This window comes from Schistocerca gregaria, chromosome 3, assembly GCF_023897955.1.
Source record: "Schistocerca gregaria isolate iqSchGreg1 chromosome 3, iqSchGreg1.2, whole genome shotgun sequence".
Lineage (NCBI taxonomy): Eukaryota > Metazoa > Arthropoda > Insecta > Orthoptera > Acrididae > Schistocerca > Schistocerca gregaria.
The window spans coordinates 215,715,505-215,741,529 of record NC_064922.1 but is presented as its reverse complement, the minus strand read 5'-3'; the positions used below and the strand labels follow the sequence as shown (position 1 = coordinate 215,741,529).

General features: G+C 38.8%; 1 protein-coding gene across 1 annotated transcript in view; it reads left to right on the top strand.

The window, feature by feature from the left end:
• Positions 1-2,948: 2,948 nt before the first annotated feature.
• Positions 2,949-26,025, top strand: part of LOC126354525 (uncharacterized) — a 1,077,765-nt gene continuing 1,054,688 nt past the window's right edge. The window contains exon 1 of the mRNA XM_050004252.1: positions 2,949-3,344. The gene's annotated coding sequence lies outside the window, so the exon portion shown is untranslated. The remainder of the gene's footprint in view (positions 3,345-26,025) is intronic.

Here is a 26,025-nt window from a genome sequence, read left to right as displayed (position 1 = left end):
GGCAGATCTGAATGACATTTAGACCATTACAGCTACGTTTCTTCTGTTGTAATAAGTGGTCCCTGGTGGGATACTGAGCCTGAGTTTTAGTTAAACCAGGAACATATACGCGTACCACTATCTTCTTCGTCATGTAGACGAGCAGAAAAAAGGGAAAATCTTGGTCACCGAGAATACTGGAAACTAACATCGTGAATGTTTTTCAAACATGTCGAAACGAGATTTGGTACTTGCTGGGGCGATAAACACTCCAAAGTGTACAGAATGACTCTGTACATAGCTATGTTTCCCATACACTCTGGTTTAATCGTTTCGTTGGACTGTCAGTGCCTCATTGGAAAGGAGCCAATATTGCAACTTGTCAGATAACACTACAATTCCCCTATCTATTATTGTTCGTCTTCTATGTTGTTCAACCTCAATTTTGTGGCAGAGTGCAAATTAACTTTAGCAACATGACAGACATCAAATGTCTATTGCACGAATTATCCTTGTGGACTGGGAAAATGGTTGACAACCATCTCCTTTCATTGAGAAGAGAAATGCCTGTTCGGTATGAAACTCATCGTCAAGGAAAATGTTTGACTGACCTGACCTTGTAGGTGACGATACTGAAATGAATTTCGTCAAGTAGAGTATTATGGAAATTATTTATGTTCCTTGATCAATGATTTCATTAATTCATAGTGATCAAGTGTGGACTTTTAAGTAAATCTAGTTATCAGAATTCAGGATTTTCATTTCTTGTTTTGACTGAAACGTATAATTTTTTTTAATGGTCGATTTGTAATGTTAGTAATATCATGAGGTTTGTTCTTATATAAGACTTTAGGATTAGTTGAAAAGTTTTCTTCCACAAAGCCTATTATATCAGTGCGAATAAGTGGTGGTTCTGACTGCCAATAGGTGGTAAAGCTGGAAGACAACCACCATGTATCCACACAGATTTAATAGGCTTCGTTGAAGACAACTTGTCAACAAATCTTACAGTCTGATACAAGAACAATGCTCATCCTTACGAACGCAGCACTTACACCTTGTAACACGTTTGCAGGTAGTACACCATTCATTATAAGCAATTGAGAAGTCCAAGTTGGTACTTGAAAAACTCGGACAGCTTGGGAGTGGTAATGGGCAAGTGCAAATACGTTAGATACACCTTTTCATCCTTTATGTCTCATGTTAATGTTTCTTAAAGGACTGGTTCTATAGACGCAACTCATACATAGATACGTACAACTACACTCCCGTGATTTAAGTCAGTCGAGAAGTGTAAATGACCGCATGGAACCAGTTTTACAGTGCTACATGGAGAGCAGTATATTATTTTAACGCATGGAGAAATATTTTGTTCCATGAGCTTAGAAATCCCTTGTTTTTAAAATGAAAAATTGCAATGAACTGATTGAGGCGGTATGGCACAAGATAGACGCTCGGACTTTGAGGTGCACCCACACTGGCTCTCCACAACGACGCACCTAAGTGAAGGGTTAACTTCCTTTACCTGCAAACTGCTAACTATAGGCATGCTGCACTCTATCTGTTCATGGTTAACAATCAAGAACTCTGAAAACACTTGGCAGCCTCCATCGTACACACCTCAACCAACATCCATCAATGAACTTGACACACACTGAATTCTCCCTGACACCATTGCAACGCAAAATGATAAGTTTATTATATGTTACCAAAAGTTGTTATTTAATTTTATTAACTTCAACGTTCCTTACATAATTCCAAGATCGCTTGTGGCCAGTAAATCTGTTCCCAAATAACTGCTTCTCATTAAGACAGCGTTGTTCTACATAGTAACGGTGGTTTCTCGCGTAACATAACAGATATTTCCTCCACAACATCAAACAGCTTTCAAAATATCTGTTTACATATTGATCTTCCTCTCTTCATCAAAATTGTTCCTGCAGTTAAGCTTCCCATAGTTGGGTTCTATTTCAGAAATTATCCCCAGCTTTTATGTATTGGTCGTCAGAACCAGCACTTATTTGCACTGATATAATATGCTTTGTGGCAGACAAATTTGCAGCTAATCCTACATTCTGATATAAGATCAATGCTCATCTTATTATTCACATTAGAAAAAGAGCTTTCAAGCAATTTATATATTTATGTCAAAGCGAGATGGAAAATTAGTAAATTCTGATAACAAGATTTACTTAAAAGTCAACCTTTAATCACTATGAATTAATTAAATTATTGATCAAGATACATAAAAAATTTTCTTAATACTTTGTCTTGACAAAAGCTATTTCTGAGCCTATGATATACATAGCAACAACATCCTTTGGTTTTTGTTTTGGCATTTGTGGAGGCATTATTCTTATGTTTTCAACTGTGCGCCACGTATTCTACGCGATAGGAACCAGTGGTTTGTGTCAAACACGGGTATAATTTGGATGCATTCACTTATCTGTATAAGTAGTCATCAGCATACGTTGACTAGTAAGGCGTGTCGTAATTGGTTGTCTGCTTCCATGGGAATAAAGACACAATCCGCTGAAATGAAGATGAAGGGTGGCAGGAACTGCAGTGTTGAAACGAACCTTTCCACGCCATCGGAAAATATACCACATTGGTTTTTATTTATATTTCAAAATGCAGTGTACCCTCTTGCATGGTGCGGAGCTCCCAAAACTGATGCATCAACAATCGACCGCAAGATAAATATATCAACAGGAATTGTGAATTAGGAATTCCACGTTATTAGTTGGGCCTCGTGTGCATATCATGTGAAGTAGAGGGTAGATGGCATTCAAAGAGAGCCAATTAGTTCTTCGACATTGCATGAAAGTTCTGATTGCGTGAGGTGTCGTAAGACTTTTTGAGAGACGCGGCCTGTGGCAGCCGAAGCATCCCTCTCCCCGGCCCTGCCCGTGCGCCGGCGCCGTGCTGTGGAGGCGTGGCACGTGGGGTCCTCGCAGCCGGTGAGCGCTCAGTCCGCCGCCGGTGCCCCTGTCGGACGGCTGGGTAGGCAGTCCCGCGTGCCACGCGCCTATCGCCTTGCGCTGTTCACCGTTGTCGCGTCGCACATTTGCCGCGCCGACGTATTCTGAGTCTGGTGTTCGTGGAAAGCAAGTAAACTGTCATTCGTTGTTACATCACCTCGACCTATATTCACTGTTGTTGTGTGTTAACTTACGTTACCCACAGCATGAGCAAATGGGATTTTGCTGCTGGTTTTGCAACATTTCTAAAACCCTAAGTGCTGAAATGTTCATATTTAAACAGCCGTTTTCTTTGAATCTGAAAACGTACGCAACAGTAATGACACTCAGTGTTTTTTGAACTGAATTCCGGTTGACAAGGAAACTCTTGGTGCAGCATTTAAGGTAAATAGGTAAACATAATTTCCTAACTTCAGAATTTCATTTACTGGTATCATAACGTTAGACTGAATGCTCTTATGAGTAAATTTATTTACGACTGTCATCCAGTTAAGTCAACACTTTTGTTATTTCCGAAACAATACTTATTATTTCAATGTGAGCTAACAAGTCATTCTCGCTAGGGTGAATATCTTTGAAGAAAAGTGATCATCATTTGCTACCAATACTCATATGAAACAATTAGTAGTGCATCACGGACTTTTGCGGTTTATCACTGACGATGAGGGACTTTCATAAAGCTATTGAGTTTCTTAGGAAATGAATTTGAAGAACCCATATGTCCACACATGTGGGAATAATTTACTCACGTCTACTCTCTGCCTGCTGCAACTTTGAGTTTCTAACAAGTAAATAAAAATATTACATCATTTTTATGTCCTTTAAATTCAACACCGGAGTTTTGTGCAGACCCAAAGTTTCCATACATAGAATGAATGATTATAGAGATAGAAATATGAATATACAACTTAGACTGACAAATTCAAATTTTGTGGAATAGTTACTTCGTTAATTAACAGTATTCCACTTAAGAAAAATGACACATTATATGCTGTACTAGAAGTATGTTGCTATTTTATGTAAAATCAAGCAAAGTTTCTTGTAATAATCAAATGTGACTATCTGATTCCTCATTATCAGTGCTCTGTAATACTCAGCAAGACTGTATGTCTTATGGTTCGCTGTCCAGATTTTAATTTCTTTTAGGACAATGGAAAGAAATGAACAGTTAAAAATCGTTTATAAATAATGCAATAAATGAACAGTTAAATGTCGAGAGCGCTTTCATTTAGAGGCTCCTACATGCCAATGAGTCCTGAATGTAGGAATACTGTTCAAAAAAATAGTGAAAAGTCAAGGAAAGATCATAATGAGTAATACATCCTTACGATCAAATTCTGTTCCAATATTATCAGAACTACCTATTATTCAATTCGTAAAACTGCATTATGATTTCACTTCAGCTGCATTCGCCACCAAGTAGAGCATGAGATATTCGTATCTTATTTGTTGAAAACTCATAACTCGTAATGTGAATTTCGTAAATGATTTTCTAGTGACTAATTGATTGGTGATCACTAATCATAGCTAATAGTGTAGGTAGTTACATATCTAATTCACATATATTTCCTGATTTTCTTCAGCGACTCACTTTGTGTTTGAAAGCTCCAGGACCCTTCCACATTGATTCATTGTCAGTTATAATACAGTGAATTATTAACATATCAAAAGGTTTTGCCATTAGTTCCCATTAGTTGCCATTAGTTTCATTTAAATGTGCGTGAAGTTAATCATTGATAAAAAAATGCAGCAGAAGAAAGCCGAATTTGAAACTTTCACTTATTTACATTTCAGTTCAAACCCCCTTTTTAGTCAACCAGACAGTCAGAATCGTATTTCCCAAAATATAATAACCATGTCAAGAAAACAAACTTGTACATGTAAAGGTGCAAATGAGCAGTTACAAAACAGAGCATTGTTGTATGCTCTGTAACTACTAAATTCCAATTTTGCATGTGTATGTTTGTTATCTTGACATGTTTCTTATATTTTGGGTGATTTGAAAACAGATCCAGAGCCGAAACTAATCATTAGTTAAAGAAAAGTTAACTTTGACACTTTGACTATTTTTACAATGTGTTAATTAAGAAATGTTGCTTCCTGTAAATACTCAGGCCCGTTGGATGTTTGCATTAATATGAAACCATAGAATGTGAAATCTTATCGTTATTTCAGGTGCACAATAAATGTGTGGTTAAAGAAAATATTAAACAGAGTAGATATCTCTTGACTACAATTCTTTTAGCTTATGTTGGCCATTGCATTCATACTTGGATACATTATATTTGGTACATAATATGTTCTTGTTTATGGATTCAGATAAAAATATTACTTACTGGATATATGAGCTGCCTTCTGAAATTAGCATTAACCAGAAAATCTTTCGCATATTTCCAAAACTGTTTGTGCATTTCCGATGCATGGGTGTGTAAACGCCGTGGACACTGCCTCGAATTCCAAATTTTCCTTTAATAGAAATCAGTTGCCAACAAATAACGTCTTTAGATGAATTATAAACCTGCAGACTAGTTTGCAGTTTATCTTATTTGGTACCTACTGCTATTTTAAACACCTGAATCCTGTATGCTGATATGTACTCATTAATAAAAGAAGCTCTTTGAAAATGCTAATGCTGTTGTTAGTCAATGTGTCTGAATAAGTGTTCATTCTTGTTACTTCATTTCGAACATACAAGTAACTCACTTCTGTTTATAAAATTTTGTGATGTGCTCATAACAGAGAATGATATGTGTGTCAGAAATGAACATAGATTGTAATATGTACATGAGAATCTATCAATTATTATGAGTGCACTGCTGTATGTGTTCTTTAAGAATACAGCATGTGAAGCATTCACCTATCGCAATCACTTCGTCTATAGACTATGCATGATTCCACAAAACGTCGACAAATTTTGATGGTAGGACATGAGCTATGGAAGATATTTCAAGCGAACGAGTATGCAGGCCAATAAGCAATCTTACCCTTCAAAGATCGAGAAGATTAGCTCACATCCTATCACATATGACGAATGATTATTGAAATATGGTATTCGTGAATAAGGCTGTGTGTATGGAATTGTGAATCATACCTGATGGGTCTTCATTAGCTTCTCCTGAATATTTGATCATCGGATTATACTTCAACACTTACACTAATTGGTTGGTATGCTATTTATACAATTTTTATCATTTTAGCTGCTGTACAGCTGTCCTCTTTGTCCCTGCTCTATGCAACTACTACACCATCATTACCTGAAATTCTAATTTTTGTATTTTTGTCATTATCTGCCCCTACAACTTGCCCTATCTACTATCTTTTGGGGCCTACTTGACTATGCTTCGATTAAACACCGTTCCTCATACTTAGATTTTATTTCTTGCCTTGATGGTCGTCCATAGCCTTCTACATCAGCGTGCTCCTCCCCAGTATATTTTCATTTAATATTGTATACTTACTCTATTTGACTACTCTAAAAATGATTTTTATTTTAGGACTTCATTCGTAGCATTAATTGCTTTTACTTCTGTGAACATCTAAGACCCATTTCGAAAAAGATAACAGGAAAAGCCAAATCATTTGCCACACAGTGTGCTAGTAGCATTTTCATCATTACCCTCATATTACAAAGTGCTTTATGCTTTTCGACAATACGTTGTGTGTCACTGGTGCACAAGCAATTGTACACAGTCAAAACATTGAGAAATTTATATGGACCTGATTATCTAATATAGTGGTTGAAGCTGCTAGTGTGTTAAATCTCTAGGATTTCGTGAAGTAACGTTACATGACTAAAAATCTACTCTTATTAGCGTATGACTAACCTGTATTGAATAATCCCACAGAGCTGTAACACTGTGGCACGTTACCATTTATGTGTCGATACCTATCGATGTTGAGGGCTGATTTTCGAAATATTATTACTCGAAACCATCGACAGTTCTGTGTGCTCAGATTATATTTAATCAGTCTGACCTGTGCACCAAGGTGGGAATCGATAATTGACTCTTTAACACACACACACACACACACACACACACACACACACATATATATATATATATATATATATATATATATATATATATATATATATATAATTTTGGATAATAATTCGTCAATAATTGTCTTCGTTTATAATCTTCTTACTATAGAAATTCTGCAATACATTTTTATGATTTTTAATTGGTGTCACATAATAGTTTAATTCATTTTAAAGGAGATACCTGAAGATCATCTCCAAATAAGATCTGGAACTATTCTTCATTCATAGGCTTCGTTACTGTTCGATAGTAAGTGGCTGGCGACTATTTGTTCTGTAAGTATGCAGCCAATCTGCTTATGATGCTGTTGTGAAACAACTGCAAAGTTGTAGTATTAAACAGTTTCTATTATAACAGCGAACTTTTAAAAGTAAAGGTTTTGTAGTACCACAAACAGCTCACGTTCTATTGATTGTGTTAGTACGTTCCTTAAGTAACGAAATTAAAAGAACACTGATTTAGAGGTAGGGCGCTTGTGTTAACAAATGATAGTTTGGAATCATAAAATTTAGCATTCCTGAATCGTTTACTATATAATACCAATAGTTAATGCGCAACATTACCTGTATGAATATCAGCTCACAGTAACTACTCCCTTCGTAATAAAAGCTAACACCTACCAAAGTCAACAATGCCAAAGTCTGTTAGACATGCTTCAGCAAAGGTCGTAAGACTAATTATGGCACCAGCTTGTCATAAGAGGCAATATGTTGGATCACGGTTGACGATTTTATGGATGTCACAAACGAATCCAGAAAATAAGGCAACTACATTGTATTCATAAGGGTTACGATTATATGCAGCCACCACTCATTATTGAGTTAATTTCTACTAGAGTGATGTAGCATACTAAATATTAACCAAATATTCAAGTCTCTCAAGGTGTTACGTTACACAACCGAAGATGATTGAAGGACCTCACCACTCAAAGATTCGTCTGTTGAATCAATAAACTGTATTACATACACTTGTAAATATTATTAAGAATACTTATCCTCTATGTATCGATAAATTACTTTGTAGCATTTTAAGGATGAGTCAGTTAGGGTATTTTAGACTACAAGATTATATTGCTTCACCACTTCGTGTGAAAGTTCTGTTGGAGAAGTATACTGAAGAATCAGACGAAATAAACTTCCGGTAATATTCTTGGATATACAGTGAATCACATACGACAATACACCCCTCTTAGTACATGAAAGATTCCAGATATGAAAACGACGTTTCCGACAAATGACATACGAAGGAGAACAGGTATTCTGGTTTTGTCAGCATCGAAAACCCTTGGACAGATGAGTGCAGTGATAAATTACATATTAAAACATACGTTGAATCTTTATAAAATAGAAATGCTCCATAGCTAAGAAGCAGACCAATAGGAACCTGCCATTGCGTTTGTTACATGTGACACAGGAAGGTTTGACAGACTCACGTCAGCAGCTCCTTCTGGTACATGGAAGAAATTCCATGGTGCCTCAAAAGATGTTATCTCGTCCTTTTTTCTTTTCAGTGTTTTTCATACCTTTCCACGCCAAATTTGGAGAAAACCTCCTCAAGTCTTACCTACCGTACCATTCGAAATAATTTTCAACATTGTTCTGTAGCACCACACCACTGATTCTTCTGTTCTCTTCTATTCCAGTCATCCCGCAGTCCACGTTTAGGTATCTTACAATACTGTGCTCCAAAAGCACATTCTCATTAAATAATTCTACATATTAATATTACCAGATGCCCGTTTTGACATTAACTACTCCCATTTGTATGTCCACGTTACTGTGTCCGTAATGGGTTACTTTGCATAGGAAGGAGAATTCTTCAACTTCGTCATCATTCTAATGTTAAATTTCTCGCTGACCTCATTCCTGCTATTTCTCATTGCTTTCATCTTTTTTCAGTGTACTCTCAATCCCTCCTCTGTTCACATTATATTGTTCGTTCCATTCAACAGACGCCCTAATTCTTTTTCAATTTTGCTCAAGATAGCAATGTCACCAGCTATCCTTTCACCTTTAAATTTAATACTACACTTAAACATTTCCTTATTTCTGTCATCGCTTCATTGATGCATAGATTCAGCAGTGGGGGCAAGGGACTACTTTCCTGTATTAAGAAACTTTATATTACAGTATTTGCCTATGCTATTAGAATGCAGTACGATTGCATTTGCAATAGTGATGTTGTCAGTGTAAATGCACGTGTGTACTGTGTTAGCCATTAACGAAATTAGTTCCTCCAGGTGTGCTACGACGAAATCTGTAATTCGATATCTTTAATTGATCATGAAATTAAATCGGTGTGCCATTTTAACACCGTGTTCTACTCTTAGATAACACAAGCATTCTTCCATACTTCATGATGTTACCGTAATGTTGAGTTATATGCTTTACGTTACTGGTAGGATGTTTCACCTCCATCATGTACGATTAAATCGTGAACTAATAGAGATAATTTTCAGGTAAATAAAGAGAGGGGTACTGTGTCTCAAAATTTTACCACTTGGAATGAAACTCTGTAGAACTGATTCACTTCATTCTATTGCAATCTTCGGCTATAACACAAAGAACTTTGATGACTGAAATTTCAGATACTTATCACAGGACGTCCTTAGGTGTTCCATGATTCTTTACGTTTATAGTGACTCATTTGCTATCTTCGTTGCAGATGACGACATAAAATTTCATATTGTCACTGAAGCAAACTCAAACTTTGCATATGTCATTTTTTTCTGTTTATGTTTCGCAGAAACAATTTTGTGGTCTAATTAGAGGGTTGTGTCTATGCTGATTGGCAGTATGTGTCACTGAACTTATAGACTCTTCAAGTATATCCAAAATTACTTGAGACTGCGCATTATTGTATGTAAGGAAGAAAATAACAATTGAGTGAAACCCTTACTTCTTATTAAAAAATCCTGGGTGGGTGACACTATCTACTCAATCCATTAACAATTGTACATGCGGTAGTATTACTGTAACTCCAACAGAAAGAAAAATTCATGGACGTTTCTCTCGTATATCATTAATAGTTGTCTTTATCATGAATTACTGAGATACTTCCCAGTCATTACCTTTAAAGAGGAGTCTAATCAATGAAACTTCATCGATTCCTTTGAAATGCAATCACACCCACCGTTTGCAAACGGATATGATATTGAATTAAATTATAATTAAGTTACAGGCGACTGTAAATAAGTGAAACTCGTAATAGTTTTATTACCGCTGAGTTAACACCATACCTTAACGACGGAATTAGAGCGAATTGCTCATCATCCTCTGCTCTATTAACACGACGTCCTACGTCAGAGGCTTTAATTGACGAACGGCGGCGGCGAACAACGGACTAGGGTTACAGTGCTGCCATCTGTGACCTGCTACGCACACCACGCATTGGCGGCGTACTATCTCTTAACAGGAGGTACGGGGGTAGATATTACAGAGGCTGCCGTTCAAAGAAATAAACTGTGAACGTGCTGGATGACGTTCGAATACTTTACTTCACACATTTAGCTTCAGTAAAGTTCCATAAGTAATTCTGCAGCCTCGATGGTTCTTAATTCACCCTATTGGTAGTATTGTTATAATAGCTAATGGTGCTGTGAGGAGGCTGACATACATAGACGGGCAACATCTGATTTATCTATCATTAAAATCCATTGAAACCAAGAATATTTCGGATATTATCGTTCAGGCAGACATGAGAATTATTAATCACTAAATAGAGCTTTATTCGTGGTACTTTAGAAATCCACTGAATAAACATTTGTTTTTCACAGGTGCTACAGCGCTCTACTTAGTTTGAGCATGAAAATGATATCAACTCCTATAAAATTCCGAAACAACGGCCCTTTTGCAGTGAAAGTGTACAGTTAGTATTACTATACCACGGTTGAAAGAGCATACCCTACTGAAATGTTAATAACCTTTTAAATTAAAATAATAAATCATTTCGATTTAAAAGAGATTTTAGTGTATCCTTTGTCAGCTCAACTACATTAATACATAGACTACAAAAATAGTTTTAAATACAAATAAGGTAGAATAGTATGTATTGTAAGAGTTTAATTAATCACATGCATTAGATTTTCCGGAGTACCCCAAGGAAGTGTAAAAGGTGCGTTACTGTTTACAATATACAATAATGATCCATAGAAAGCGTCGGATGTTCTCTGAGGTTGTTCACAGATGATGTGGTTGTCTCTAAAAAAAGCAGCAACGCCTGAAAATAGTAACGATTTACAGAATTATCTCCAGAGAATTGATGAATGGTGCACGCTGTGGCAATTGACCGTGAAAGTAAATAAATGTTTTACACTATTAATGACAAACCAGTGGAAATAGTGTGTGTTGCATAATATCTAGGAGTAACTATACACAGCGACCTAAAGTGGAATGAACACATAAACCAAATAGTTGGAAGAGCAGTAACTCAGCCGCGAAGGAAGTGGCTTCTTAGCTCATGTTCGACCCATTCTTGAGTATCGTTCATTTATCTAGCATCACTACCAGAGATGGAAAAGATCTAAGGAAGAGTGGTGCGTTTCATCACGGGATCGTTTAGTCGCCATGAGAGCGTTACGTAGATGCTCGATGATCCCCACAGGAAGACGTTGCTAGAGAGGAAGTGTGCGCCACGGAGAGACATGCTACTGGAATTTGGGGAACGCACTTTATGGAAGAGTCCTACAACATATTACTTCCTGTCACATACATCTCACGCAATGACCACGACGACAAAATTCGATAAATTAGAGCCAGTCCAAAGACTGACCAACAATCATTATTCCGAACCCCTATTCCCGAGGGCAACACCATTTCATAACTCAGTTATGGTACAAAAGGTACTCTCCGCCACGGTATTAGTTGGATGGTGGAGTATGGTGTATATGTCAATGTAGCTGTTTATTTTCATGTTTATACTTATTTTTTACCATCTCAGTCTCACATTTATTTTTATTGTGACAAGTTTTGTTTAACATTTGATCACCCTAATATCTAAAAGTACGATAAGTAAGATACCGAATACCTATTTTTCACTATTTACAACAGGCCGAAAAGTATTAGAGATAATTGTTGCATCAATCTATAAAGTTCCGTAAGTAGTCGTAATATGCATACGAAAATACTCTTTATTATACTACACCTGAAAGGTCCCAGCAACCTTAGAGTGTTGTATTCACATACCGTGGTTTCTGATTGTAGTCTGCGCTATAACTACATAATTTGTGAACGTAGATTGTAGAAAGACCAGAATTGCGAACTCAGTCGTGAAATATGAACAAGTAACAATGGTAACAGTAAAACAATTTATTATATGGTATTTTATTGGAGCTTAGAGTCGAGGTAGAAACAGAAATCACTATATTTTTTGTTCATCTCATGAAGTAATTAATCTACCACTGTACAAGGGCCAATAAACTCTTTCAGCTCTTGGTGTTTGGTATGTTGCCAAATGTTGGACCCACCATCCGGCGTCTCAGTTGCACAATTGTTTTCATTGTGACTAGCTTCGATCCACGTTTGATCTGTTTCGTACCTAAAGCTATGATAAAGTAAAATACTAAATACACAGCTTCCACATATTAATGACAGACAGACAGCCGAATCTATTATCAGATTAGTCTCTTGAATACAAATGTTCAGCTCCATGCCGGCTACAAACATTAAAATTCCTGTGCAAGAGGCTGACCTACAACTACGTAAATATTCTGCAAGCCTCTGTACAGCGAATATCGGAAGCTAATTGTACCAGTAACGTTAGTTCACTTTTTAAAATTCTTTTCGAGCACTGAGAGAAGGAAATTTTACTTTTATTTACTATCTGCCTCTGTACACCGCCTATCCTTTATTACGATTTTCTAATAAAGCCTGTTCGAGATATAAGTTGCTGATGTGATAATCATCGCACCGTCATCTTCCAATAAAGGTTTAATAAGGATGATGGACACATTTGATTTGAACTAAATCGTCCATTTTCTAAAGACTCCCATTTAAGTTTTCCTATCAATGCTGTTACAATTCAGTACGTGCCATACTGACCTATTACGATTCTGTCAGCGCGTCTCTGAATTTATTAAATGTCTGTTGTCATGCATATTTGATAAAGATTCGAAACACTGGGAAATTATGTCTTTATTGTTCGCAATAGCATCTTGCGTGGGATTTAATTCACATATACCCTACACTTCCCGCAGAACTCAGTCTTCAAATCACCTTCTCGAATAGTGATTTTACGCTTTAGCCCTACTTCATACAACGTGTTAGTATCTCCCCTGAACATTTATAGGCTTATTCGTGCTGAAATGTTCATCATCAGTCTTGTGTTCAGACACATTACAGCTTTTTCTTCTGAAAATTCCCAGTATTTCATACCCATACTAAATGGGCTACTAATATGACGTCTTTGATTAAATCTGTGACACTGAGGTACCATCAGTCTCGAAGTGTGTGCCGGCTCCTCTCTTCACAGTGCACCTCTACTTCTGGCCATGAAATTTTTTTCCATTTTCGAAATCCGACAGTAGGAAGCTACACCACCAGGATGTATTACGAAGCTTGAAAGTAGATGTGATTAACTCAACGTGAATCTGCTAATTTCCTCTGCGATATAACGCGACCTTCGTGCGCTCACCAAAGGATCTCACTTCATCATTTACAAACTGATTCGTATTATAAACACTGGGTGACATAGAGCAACGGCGGTGTCATAGGAAGTCAGTGCGTGATGTTTTCATGAGGTCTATCATTTTTAGATTTTCCGATGCTTCATTAATTACATTAAAGCAAATACCCGGATGGTTCCTTTGAAACGCACACTTCGGATTACCTTCCCTGTCTTTCCGCAATACGAACTTGTGGTTGGTGTATATTGATCTTGTTACCGATGAGATGCAAAAACTTGACCTTTCGAATCATAAACACATGGCTCCGGATGTTTTGTTAATTACTTAGCTTTAATATATTGCAGTACTTTTGAGGGAAATGATCGATGTTGAACTTCAACAGACACGGAAGTGATACTTCGTACGAAGGAAGGATGTGTAACAGGGCCCTTATTATTCGTTGTATACTTAGCGGACAATACCAGCTAACATCTCAAACTTTTAATAATTGATAGAATCCTGTGTGAGGAAAATTTATTCGACATAGAGTAACATATTTTATTACTTTTGTCATAACAGAGGAGACTGTGTGCCGTTACCTCTACGGTCATTCTTTCAAATCGAAGCACGTAAGTTTCTGAAATCAGTGTACAGTGAACAGGAAGTTTTGCCCAGAAGTTTATCTACTGCTCTACGTCATAAGGTATATGCATTTAAAACTGTAATCACCATGAAACGGGACGCTGCCATGTACAGAGATAGAAAGTCCGCTAAAGCCCCAAAATCCTCCCGAAAATTTGGAATAGTTTCTACTTTAAGTTAGAAATTACGTCGAGGTATTAACATAAAAGAGACGCTCATAAACTGAAATTTGAGTACCACCCACGATTCTTCCTTACTGTGTTCATTGCTGAGTTTTGCTTTCAATTGAAAGGTCAACGTTCAAGGTTTCTGTCGCCACACAGAGGCACTCTCGTAGGGTAGACGCGGTAGTACGCATCTTTTCCAGTGTTTCATTTTTTCGGAATACTATTGATATACTTGGGGACTTTTTCAATGGAGTCCCGTTTAACAGAGTATCCCCGCACTAGGCAATATCAGTCCACCTCATATGAGGTTACCAAATGCTTTCACTCGGTAGAAGACAAGAGCATAAATGAACCAATATTTCCCTATTCACAACAGAATCCAAAAAGGTTCTACGACTGGACTTACACATTGTCAAACTAACTGTAAGCCAGTGCTTACACTGTTTCCAGCGAAAACAGAGTGATCATCTCCACCGCAGCAAAGATTCTTGCGAGTCGAAAATACAAGTTTGGAACTCCCGTCTCCAGTTTCCTCGAATCATATCCCGCAGTCGCAGATTCACTAGAAGTGTGACACGAAGAGAAGATATGCTGTAAGGGATGGTAAGCCCGCCCGGTTAGCCGTGCGCTCTAACGCAGGGCTTTCCTGGCCGTAAACCGTACCGGTCCCTGGAGGATTAGTGTCGAGGCTCAGTGCGCCGGTCAGTCTGTGGAAGGTTTTTAAGGCGGTTTTCCATCTGCCTCGGCTGGTCCCCCTTATTCCGCTTCAGTTACACTATGTCGGTGATTGCTAAGCAAACATTGTCTCTGTGTACGTGTACATCGTAATTACTCTACCACGCAAACATCTGGGGGCTACACTCGTCTGGAGTGAGGCGTTCCCGGAAGGGGAGGGGGTAGGGGGGGGGGGCAGGGGTCACCGGGGGTCTAACCGCACAACGCACAATAACCCTGGGTTTGTTGTTAGGCATTGGGTTGAGTAGACTACTGCAGACTGTTGTGGGGTTTTGAACAGAGGGCTATGGCGAGGACGAAGCCTCTCCTTCGTTTCTAGGTCCCCAGTTGAAGACAAGAGATGACAAAACCCTCAAGGTGTGACTGTTTATGTATGCTTTCACCACATCACTTAAAGATCTGCATTATGTATGCTTCATTGCAATAAAAAGAAAGTGGGTAAACTGGATATTGCTCATTACCTTTTTCGTTTGTTTTACATGATATCCCTATTTCTTTGTAATTATCAGTAAACCATAACTCTCTAGTTCTGAATGTAAGGTACAATCCTAAAGAAACTAAGAACCCTATCATATAATTGGAGAAGAACGGGTTCCCAACAAGATTCTAGAACCTATTTTGAAGTAATGTTCAAATAATTTTAACAAAGTGACCTCTTCCATGGCACCTAGCGTTAATTCCGCAAACATCGAACATGTTAATCAAGATCGCGGTTGCCATACTTAACACCCTTAATGCTACTCATATAGTTAAGCAGATGCATTAGATGTTTCTACATTTTTGAAAAATATTAGATTCAAGACAGCCCCGATGTGTACTGAACGGAATATTTTGTTACTGGATATCGATCGAGAATAATAGTTCTGACATTTGCGAACATTTCCTGGCAGGTAGAACGTATCACATTATGTTGTTAGGAAAGCCATGGAAGTAATGCTTGGTGGAAAGAAAAGAAATGTAACAAGACCATGATTATATGTGTTATCTTTGGCGAACAATATCAACTATCATCTCAGACTTTTCATAATTGATAAAATTATCTGTGAGAAAAATTTAATCGGTATGTAGCAACACTTAAATCAGGTTATCTCTCCAAAAAATACCTACCTATGGTGCTCACTATCTTGCAAAGCGGATAAATGTATGATTGTGCACTGCATGAAACAAAAAATAAATGTTCTTCTAACTGGCACACAAAAAGAATGTAAATAGAATGACGGGATAATTTACCATAAACAGATCGCCTGGGACGCAGTCATTGTAGACACCGAGCAATGGAGGTAGATATGCATGAGGTCCCATATGACGTTACAATAGAAAACATCCTTTTATTCAGGATACCACAGAAATTTTCAATCTGGAGGGACGAACAGAATTTGGTCTCCGTTCCTCTATAGAAAATGTTAGTATTCTTTCAAATATTATTCTGTTAAACATTACGCCACAGCCTTCCGTGAATCAAACTATACTAAGGAACCCAATGAAACAGTCAGTTAAAAAAAAAATGCGCTAATCACTATGGGACTTTACATCTGGGGTCATCAGTCCCCTAAACTTAGAACTACGTAAATCTAACCAACATAAGGACATCACACACATCCATGCACGAAGCAGGGTTCGAACCTGCGACCGTAGCAGCCGCCTGGTTCCGGACAGAAGCGCCTAGAAGCGCTCCAGTCACCTTCACGAAACCTCTTAATTTTTTCGCATCAACACGTAGAGGTTTGCAATTTGGCTCAAGGGTACAATCAATCTTCCCCTACAAAGGTGCAAAAGCGACGTTACCTGCGACATCATTTCGGTCCTGGCGACGTGAACAGTAAGGCGGACTGTGAAAAGGACAAGCACCCTTTGCGGCCTCGTATCCACGATCAAATTGCGTCGAATGGTTTTGTAAGGTCCCAAACGGGTCCATCCAGTACACCAGAGCGTAAGTGAGGTCATGATGTACCCGAGGGGGTTCGATCACGTCCAGTGATGTTGCAAACCCACAATGTCGTTAGAGCAGAACTGAAACGTCCGAGGTTCTCAGCGGAGTTAAAGTTTATCATGTTTATCGATTCTGAGTGTCGGTTGTTGAAATGTTTTTCTCGGCCACTCATAACAAAATCACACGATTTCAATGCTGTGGGCCGTAGGTTTGACGTCCATTGCTCAGACATCTAAAGAAGGGTTGCTGTGAGGGGAAGTGGAGGGGGTGTCCACCTTCCCACCGTGTGACACATCCACACGGTGGTGTTGGACTAAGCTGAGGTTAAATTCGATTGCATTTTGGCACCATTATCATCTCACGAATTTCGGAGCTGTGGACATTTTCAGCATTTGTCGATACCATGCTCTTGGATGTGCCAATACGTAGGATGACCTCGTAGGACGCCCTTCGTTTGAATCGTTACAGTGGAAAGAGGTAGCCACCTTTGAGTCTAATTTCAAACTTCTGCCTCGAAATAGGAGACTATTATTTGGTTTCGAAAATGTGATTCTTTAATTGCATTCCGCAGTGTACAATCACTCATTAAACGCAATCTGGGATTAACAGTGTAGGGTACGATTTGGAACGATGTTCGGTTTATTGATCGGAAAGTGGGAAACTGGATTTCATCGTATTTGTGCGTGAATCCTGAATATCAGCCTGTTGTAAGCCTGTTTTAATCAAGAAACTTTATATAAGCGGAAAACCGTCAAGAACAGAAAAAGTATGAGAACGCTGTTTCATGTGGTGACCTAACTATATTGTCATAGTAAGCAAAGAATACAATAAGAAATTGGAAAAACCAGAGAAATGATTTTTTTGGAATGGATGGTTCCAGTATCGACCACTGTGACATATGGATTCATCCACCCCATCATTTCATGTGATGTGCTTTAGAGTGGTTTCGCACTTTTCCCAGCCAAAATCCCACATCTCGAAACTGCCATGAACTCATAACGCTCAAAAAACTTATAATCCTAAACAAAGGCGGAGGAGCAGAATAGTTTCTAATGTCCCGTCGACGCCGGCCGCGGTGGTCTCGCGGTTCTAGGCGCGCAGTCCGGAACCGTGTGAGTGCTACGGTCGCAGATTCGAATCCTGCCTCGGGCATGGATGTGTGTGATGTCCTTCGGTTAGTTAGGTTTAAGTATTTCTAAGTTCTAGGGGACTGATGACCACAGCAGTTGAGTCCCATAGTGCTCAGAGCCATTTTTTTGTCCCGTCGACGACGTGGTCATTAGAGACGGAGCAAAAGCTCGGATCAGGGAAGGGTGTGCAGGGAAATCGGCTGTGTCCTTTCAAAGAAGCCCTCTTGGTGTTTGTCTGAAGCGATTTAGGGAGTCCCGGGAAACCTAAATTAGAATGATGGTCGGTCACGGTTTTGAACAGCCGCCCTCCCGAATGCGAGGTCAGTATGGTAATCACTGCGTATCCCCTCTCGGTAATCCTAAACAGCCAACAGAATTAATCCTACAGTTTATTATATTTATACAAAAAATTATTACCATCACAGTGGTGTCATTTCGAAATCACTGATGAAATAACTAGTGCCAACTGAAACGTGCTTTACAATAGCTTTAGACATATTAACATGCACTGTCATGATCGCTGTAAAAAAAGAAATATATGTCAGAATGTTCTACAATCATGTAGCACCATCTCCTCGCAGCCTGTTGTCGCTTTCAATGCTGGCTGCGACTGGTATAACGCAGTATATGCTTGTACCACTTGATGTCTCTGTGTTGCAGTAGCAAGTGTGATTTCATGCGAAAGTCACTGGTATTTCAAACCAGAATGAATAATTATGTTAGTTTGCGTAGCCACCTTTCGCAGCAACTGTTAAAATCAGTTGTTATTGGTTTTCTGCCTTAATAGTACTGCAATTTAATTAAAAGATAATTTTATACCGGATGCGTTTCACTTTCATTTGTAAAGGGTTTTCCGTAGTTATTGTCTCTTTACATAATCTCCCAACTATTGCTTCTTTCCTTCTTGTAGCACTGACTGATGTCGAACTGTAACTCTGTGCAGAGCAAGACATACAAATAACTTCAGTTCGACTTACCAAAAGCGAGGTGAAGTTTTAATAACCCAAATTCAGCCCAAGAAATGTGAAATGTAGCACAATGGCAAAAGCTATCAAGGTTCGGAAATCAGCCGTAAGAAGAGGGGATGAAACAATGGTTTGGAGAACGTGTAACGAAACACCAGTGACCACGGAAGATGCTTTGTAAGTAAAAGCGAAGCGTATCTGCTTTGAAATTCTCTTTAAATAAACAGCAGTAAGTTTAAGACGGAAAAACCAATAATAACAAAGAATTAATAAAATTCTGATGTCAGGCATGAAGCACTAGTGCTCAAGGGATAGTGAGTTATACCGTCGGGAAACAATCGCCGGTTGTGTTGTTCAGCCAGGTATTTGGGTTATCAATTCTTCCGGATATAGTATTCCAGCAACGTAAGCAAAGAGGTCTTTCCAAATTTGGAAAATAGGAGAGAGGTGGTGGTAGACATGAAGCTGTGACGTTTGGTTAAGAGTCTCACGGAGACTGTCCTGTTGCTGGGAGCAATGTTTTCAGTCCGGTATAAGGTTTTAATCTGCTACAAAGATTCACAACAGTAGACAGTGCTCATGAGAGGCATGTGTTTCTTTCGTCACATATGCCTCTGTTCGACAGTCTCTAGTACATATGATATTTTCCAGTAGATTTCTATTTTAATCTCATACTCATTCACCACAAAATGGTTCCAAGTATTTCTGTTCATGGCCCAAAACATTTTTTACTCACACGCATGAGAGATTCACATTATGTTGTATCTTTATTGGATATTATATTGATTGATAAGGACAGTATGAATGTCTTTTTCAATATTAGTTACATCTTTTCATTTCATAACTAGGTAATATTGTTGTCATTGCATCTACCTATAAAATCAACGTTACTTGAGTAATAGAATCGAATTATTTATGCTCGACGTCACTCAAAGGGGGAAAGATAGAAGTTATTGAAATATAGAACTAATACCTTCAAGAACTAACACCACTTATTGTAATGTTATTTTCTGTAATCGGTTACAGCAAATATAAGTTGCCACCATCGGATCTGTAATGCATATAAATGACAGATTACAATCGTAATGAAGTAAGGTACTATAAGTTTGGGTACATATATCAACAAAATGGATATACACAACGTACCTAAACAAATGTACTGTCAATACGTCGACATTTCAAGCTCATGTTCACACAACGAATAAATAGAGAGTAAGGAAGGCAAGTGATAGCAAAGAAGCTATGAACAACCAGCAGGTGGCACTTTAATAGCAAATGAACAGAACTACGATCATAAACTGTAAAGTGTAAGGAAAGAGTTACATCCAAAGGGGTTCTCAAAAGAGTGCAGTATGTACATTCAAGTATTGAATAATCCTAAACTAGAGCATCGTGGAATAACGAAGTACAATTAAAAATTAAAAAGTTTTCAAAATTAAATGTCTTGTAAAATTGTAAATGAAAATATTGTGTATCAATTCTACAACACACTGGTGATATAGTCCGACAGTCAAAAGACAATACAATGTGGAACATATATGACCTTCAATAAGCTTACAGAAAATCACGCGACATGTAGGTGATCAGAATGGCGTCACAATGCGCGAAGTACGTGTAATAATGTATGGAGGTAACAAGGGGAACAAGTTAAATAATGCATTGTTAAATTACAAGATACAAATCACAGCATTATAGAGAGCAGAAGTAGAATGACTATATAGATGCTAACGTAACACGGTGCTGAAAGTCTTGAGGTATTGGGCATCTATTATAGCACCAGAATCATTAAGTACTGAATAAGTGTACACCAATAACTTGCGTCACAGTGATATAAGTAGAATATCAAAGTGGTTGTGTATAGAATCAATAGTAAAAGCAAGGAGATAAGTATACCTATAACATGTAGAGCACTACATAGTTCTACTGGCATAAAATTAGTTCTGTTGCACAAAATTTTACGTAAATCTTGTTTCGTTACTGCCACGTTGATGCGTCACTTGCTGTGTGTTCTTGTAGTGACGTGTTACAACTTGACACGATATATTGTACCTAAGATGCAGGTGTATTGAGACAAATTTGCGTAAGGTGTATTGTATACATTCATTTTGTGAAAAGATATACCCTACCGTATTCTATATGACCATATTATGAGTCTAATGTGAGACCTGTATACTTTAAAGAAAAAGAGATAGCAAATTAGATTTGCGGAAACAAGTTATCAAAAGTAGAATTATAATCAGCGGTCCTTGCTGTTGAAGTTTTTAGCTGTGTATTTAACAAGATTATATTCTACAGTTGTGTGTAGTATGTTATGAAAAAAAAAATATATGCTCCCAGCAATGGAAAAAAAGCACCAATTTATAGAAATCGATCTGGAGTGTTAGTAAATGGTGAAATTCTATAACTATAGTATGGTAAGTGTATTAGGCCGACGTCGAAGGGATGTTTTGGTGCCTACATGATGATGTCAGCAGCATTAGGAGACGATTTATACACAAAAATATGCCTTCAGCACGATCTAATGCACGTAAAACAGAATTCCCAAAGGACAGAAGCACCGGCCGTAAGTTTTTTCTCTACCTTTGAGTCGAAGCTATATCTCCAAGATCCAGTGATCCGATGCACTTGTGGTGTATGGTAATGGGACTGTCGCAGTGATAATGTCGTTCCGCTCCTCTTTGTTACGAGACAAATAAAAGGTACGTGTTTGGCACGATCTCAGCATACCTTCCAGAGAGTTACATCGGTAACTCCAACTCAGTACTCCTTTCTTTAAAGGCAATGGGGCTTAAAAAAGTTTAAATCTCGCCTTTGTTCTTTATTTCCACTTCCTAGGGATGAAAATCAAGTTGTTTCACACTCCAAGAATTTCGCGCAGCAATTGGAAGGAACTCTGAAAAAAGTTGCGTTCCGCTCATCTGGTTCAGTGGCCTCTCGTGCCTTTTGTTTGACAGTCGAGGGAGTCGGCGGCGCTGCAGTCGCCTCGTTGCTCTCCAGCGTCCCTACCCGGCGGCGGCGGCAGGGGTGGGCGGTGGTAGGTGGGCGTAACGATCACAAACGGCCTGAACCACACCCCGCTCTAAAAGAGCACTCATTTTCCGGCAAGGCCGACATCTGCAAGGAAGTTTACTAACAATATATTCGTAACATGTGAATTGTAATATCAACACCAATGCGGTAGGTGTACTTGAAATTTAAGGATGACCAAATACTTTCGATATCGTAGGCACAGTTCGCAGAATTTTATACGAGAAGTTAAATTATACATGGTTGGAGCTCTTCGAGTTTGATGTTTACCTTGTGAATATAAATACGCCTGCGTATGTACTCTTCAACACACCTTAAGGTATGAGATGGAGTGTAGAATGTGAATTGCTGTCGCTTCTCCCCTACTCTATTGCAAATGTTGCGTGGAATGGAAGAGTGTTGGTTAGCCACTGTAAGAGCTACGATATTCTTAAAACTTCCTGGCAGATTAGAACTGTGCGCCGGACCGAGACTCTGACTCGGGACCTCTGCCTTTCGCGGGGAAGTGCTCTAACAACTGAGCTACCCAAGCACGACTCACGCCCCGTCCTCACAGCTTTAATTCGGCCAGTACCTCGTCTCCTACCTTCCAAACTTCACAGAAGCTCTCCTGCGAGCCTTGCAGAACTAGCACTCCTGGAGGAAAGGATATTGCGGAGACATGGCTTAGGCACAGCCTGGGGGTTGCTTCTAGAATGAAATTTTCACTCTACAGCGGAGTGTGCGCTGATATGAAACGTCCTGGAAGATTAAAACTGTGTGCCGGACCGAGACTCGAACTCGGGACTTTAGCCTTTCGCGAGCAAGTGCTCTACTAACTGAAATACCCAACCGCGACTCACACCCCGTTTAATATGAACGAAAACTCCGCTGTAGAGGGAAAATTTCATTCTAGAAACCACCCCCAGGCTGTGGCTAAGCCATGTCTCCGCAATATCCTTTCTTCCAGGAGTGCTACTTCTGCAAGGGTCGCAGGAGAGCTTCTATGAAGTTTGGAAGGTGGCAAACGAGGCACTGGTCGAATTAAAGCTGTCAGGACGGGGCGTGAATCGTGCATGGGTAGCTAAGATGATAGAGCACTTTCTCGTGGAAGGCAAAGGTCCCGAGTCTCGGTCCGGTACACAGTTTTAGTCTGCAGCAAGTTTCATGTCAGCGCACACTCCGCTGTAGAGTGAAAATTTCATTCTATGATTTTCTTTTTTACCTTCTTTTGCTTTACACGAGGTAGACCTAGGAAGATGCTACATCTTGGTTGACTCTCCTAGGGACGTCGGGTTTCTCGATGTTAGTACTAAAGCATACGCTGTTTCACATCTAATGTAGTGTCTGATACTGGACTACAATGAATGTCTCCCTGTCGCATTCACGCTTTGGTTCTTCCCTATTTCAAGTATAAATCCTGTATTTTAACGAGACACCTGTAAACAACTTTCTATGTGGGTGGATCATACTTCATGAAGATTCTTTCTTTTAAACTCAGTCTTCAATAAGTATTTAGTGAGTACTGTGGTCATTCAACTTCATATCCCCCCTATGCCCACTGTGAGACATTCACTGTGTTTGACTGCTTCAGTGGTTGATCGACTGCAGTATGATATCCAAAATGGATCTATTTGTGCTAACATTTGCTTGTGTTGAGAGTGAACTATCAACCCTCCAGGATGTATCGACCGTCTGCAGGTAACGCTTTCGTTACAGTCGCTGGTTGACTGGGTGGGTATAGGGACTAAACAGCAACGTCAACAGGCCCAAAACGCAACTGTAGTTCACTCAGGATTAGAGATATCCGCGAAGGACTTGTTCTGACGCTCAGATCATGTGCGTTTGTTACAGTGCTCTGACGTTAGGACTTTTCTGTATACAAATTCATTATCTACGAACAGGTCCACACATCATTCAACGTGATCTAATATGTAGTTTCAGGGATTTCTGAATATTAATAGTTCAGTAAAACTCGCTTGTGCTATACACGAAGTTAGTCTTTTATCTGAAGTCTTCTGTCCGTTAACGACATGCTGTATTGTAATTAGTAACTATTGCGCTATGAAGCTGGCCCGATATTTTGTGCACTCGTATTTTGTTCATTAGGTTCCAGTGTGGAGCTGTTGCTGCGCCTCTCGCAAGTCAACGAACAGGGCCAAACCCGGCCGCCGATATGGAGGACCATAATGAAGAGCCTAATACTTCTTTCGGAACACAGAGTGGCGGAATTTCCGATTCGCCTCATAATTTTTCGAACAATTACAGATATGATAACATTCACTTTTATGAGTAGCAAATCAAGTAACAACATTATCAGACATTGTCGATAAATTCGGGTCATACACATTATGCAGAATTAACTTCAATTTTTCGGCGAATATCATCAGGAGAACACTTTAGTCTCAAGCTTTCTATATTATTCATAATCTACTAGCACAGAAATCTCATATAAGCACTTTTCGTGCTCACGACAGCCGAGCAATGCTTCATGAACATATAAAATTTTGTATAATAACGTCAGCAGTTCTACGACACCAATAGAAACACAATGCCCAGAGCTGTATAAATCACACACAAAGTAGTTTATCTCATGGGTAGGGTTAAGGCAGTGTGGCCAAATCGTTGACTATATTATATTGGAATATTTAATACTTCACAGTAGCAGAAAAATCATAAAACTACAATCTTAATAGTTTCAGGTCAGATGAAATTAGTTGTATATACCACTAAGTCTGTTTTACTTCATAAAATGCAACTTTTCAGCCCCAAGTTTGAGACCTTCTTTTACATGTTAGGTCTGCTGTCATTACGATCTATCAACTGCTTTGACTATCCCATCTACAAGAGTTATTTTACTCAAAACTGTATTTGTCACATTACGTTAAAACCAACTACAGTCACCATTCTATTATCAAGAAAGATATACACAAATCGCACCATATGTACTTACCTTCTTAGCTGGATCCATACTTCAAAAGTTATTTCAAAGTTTTCATTAAAATGATATCGAATCTGTCAGTTCAGAAAAAAATGTCTGTACTGTCGGATACAGACGGTCTGTGGATCACAAGGAGGTACAGCGTTATCATATTTAATGGGAATAAATGTATGAATGTTTGCCATTTCGCCTATTACTAGCGAAACATAAAATATAATGACAAAATAAGTATCTACTCTTCCGGAATACCAATGTCACTATTTTTTAATATTGCAGGAAGTCTCAAGAAGAAACAATTTCTAATTTTATTCAAAATACACATCTCCGATTTTATTTCTTAATGATTCTTGTGGTTGCGTACTAAACACCTTCCTGAGAAATTGTCCACTTTAATTATAAATACTTGCTTAATGGCCTTTGGATGCTTCTTATATCCTTTCAGTAACGAAGCACTTTTCTTCCAACGCGTAGAGTAATAGTGCACTCACACTGTTCTGAAAGTTTCTACGTTGCTCTTTAGGGTCTTTTGTTGGGCGGCAAGAATACAGCAAGCACACGACTTTGAATACCCCAGGTGGTGGACGGGTGTGTCAGTACTACCAACAACAAAGACTCCATTCATGCAATTAAGTGTTTGATTGTGGTCCATCGATCCTCACGAATGAGAGGAGCCATAGGTACCAACATTTCAGGAGTCACAGCAGTGTGCCATAACCTGGCACCCGAGAGATTGAACGGGTTCACACGATCTTGTAGGGATCATGGCAGACGCCTCCCCCAACGACTCGTCGTGCTTTTGTTCGCTGCCCTCTCTCCGTAGGCACACTACAGACTCCTATGAATATCTGCGATCCTCTGGTTTTACACTAAAAGAAGCTCAATCATATCACTCTGCTTGGAACGCA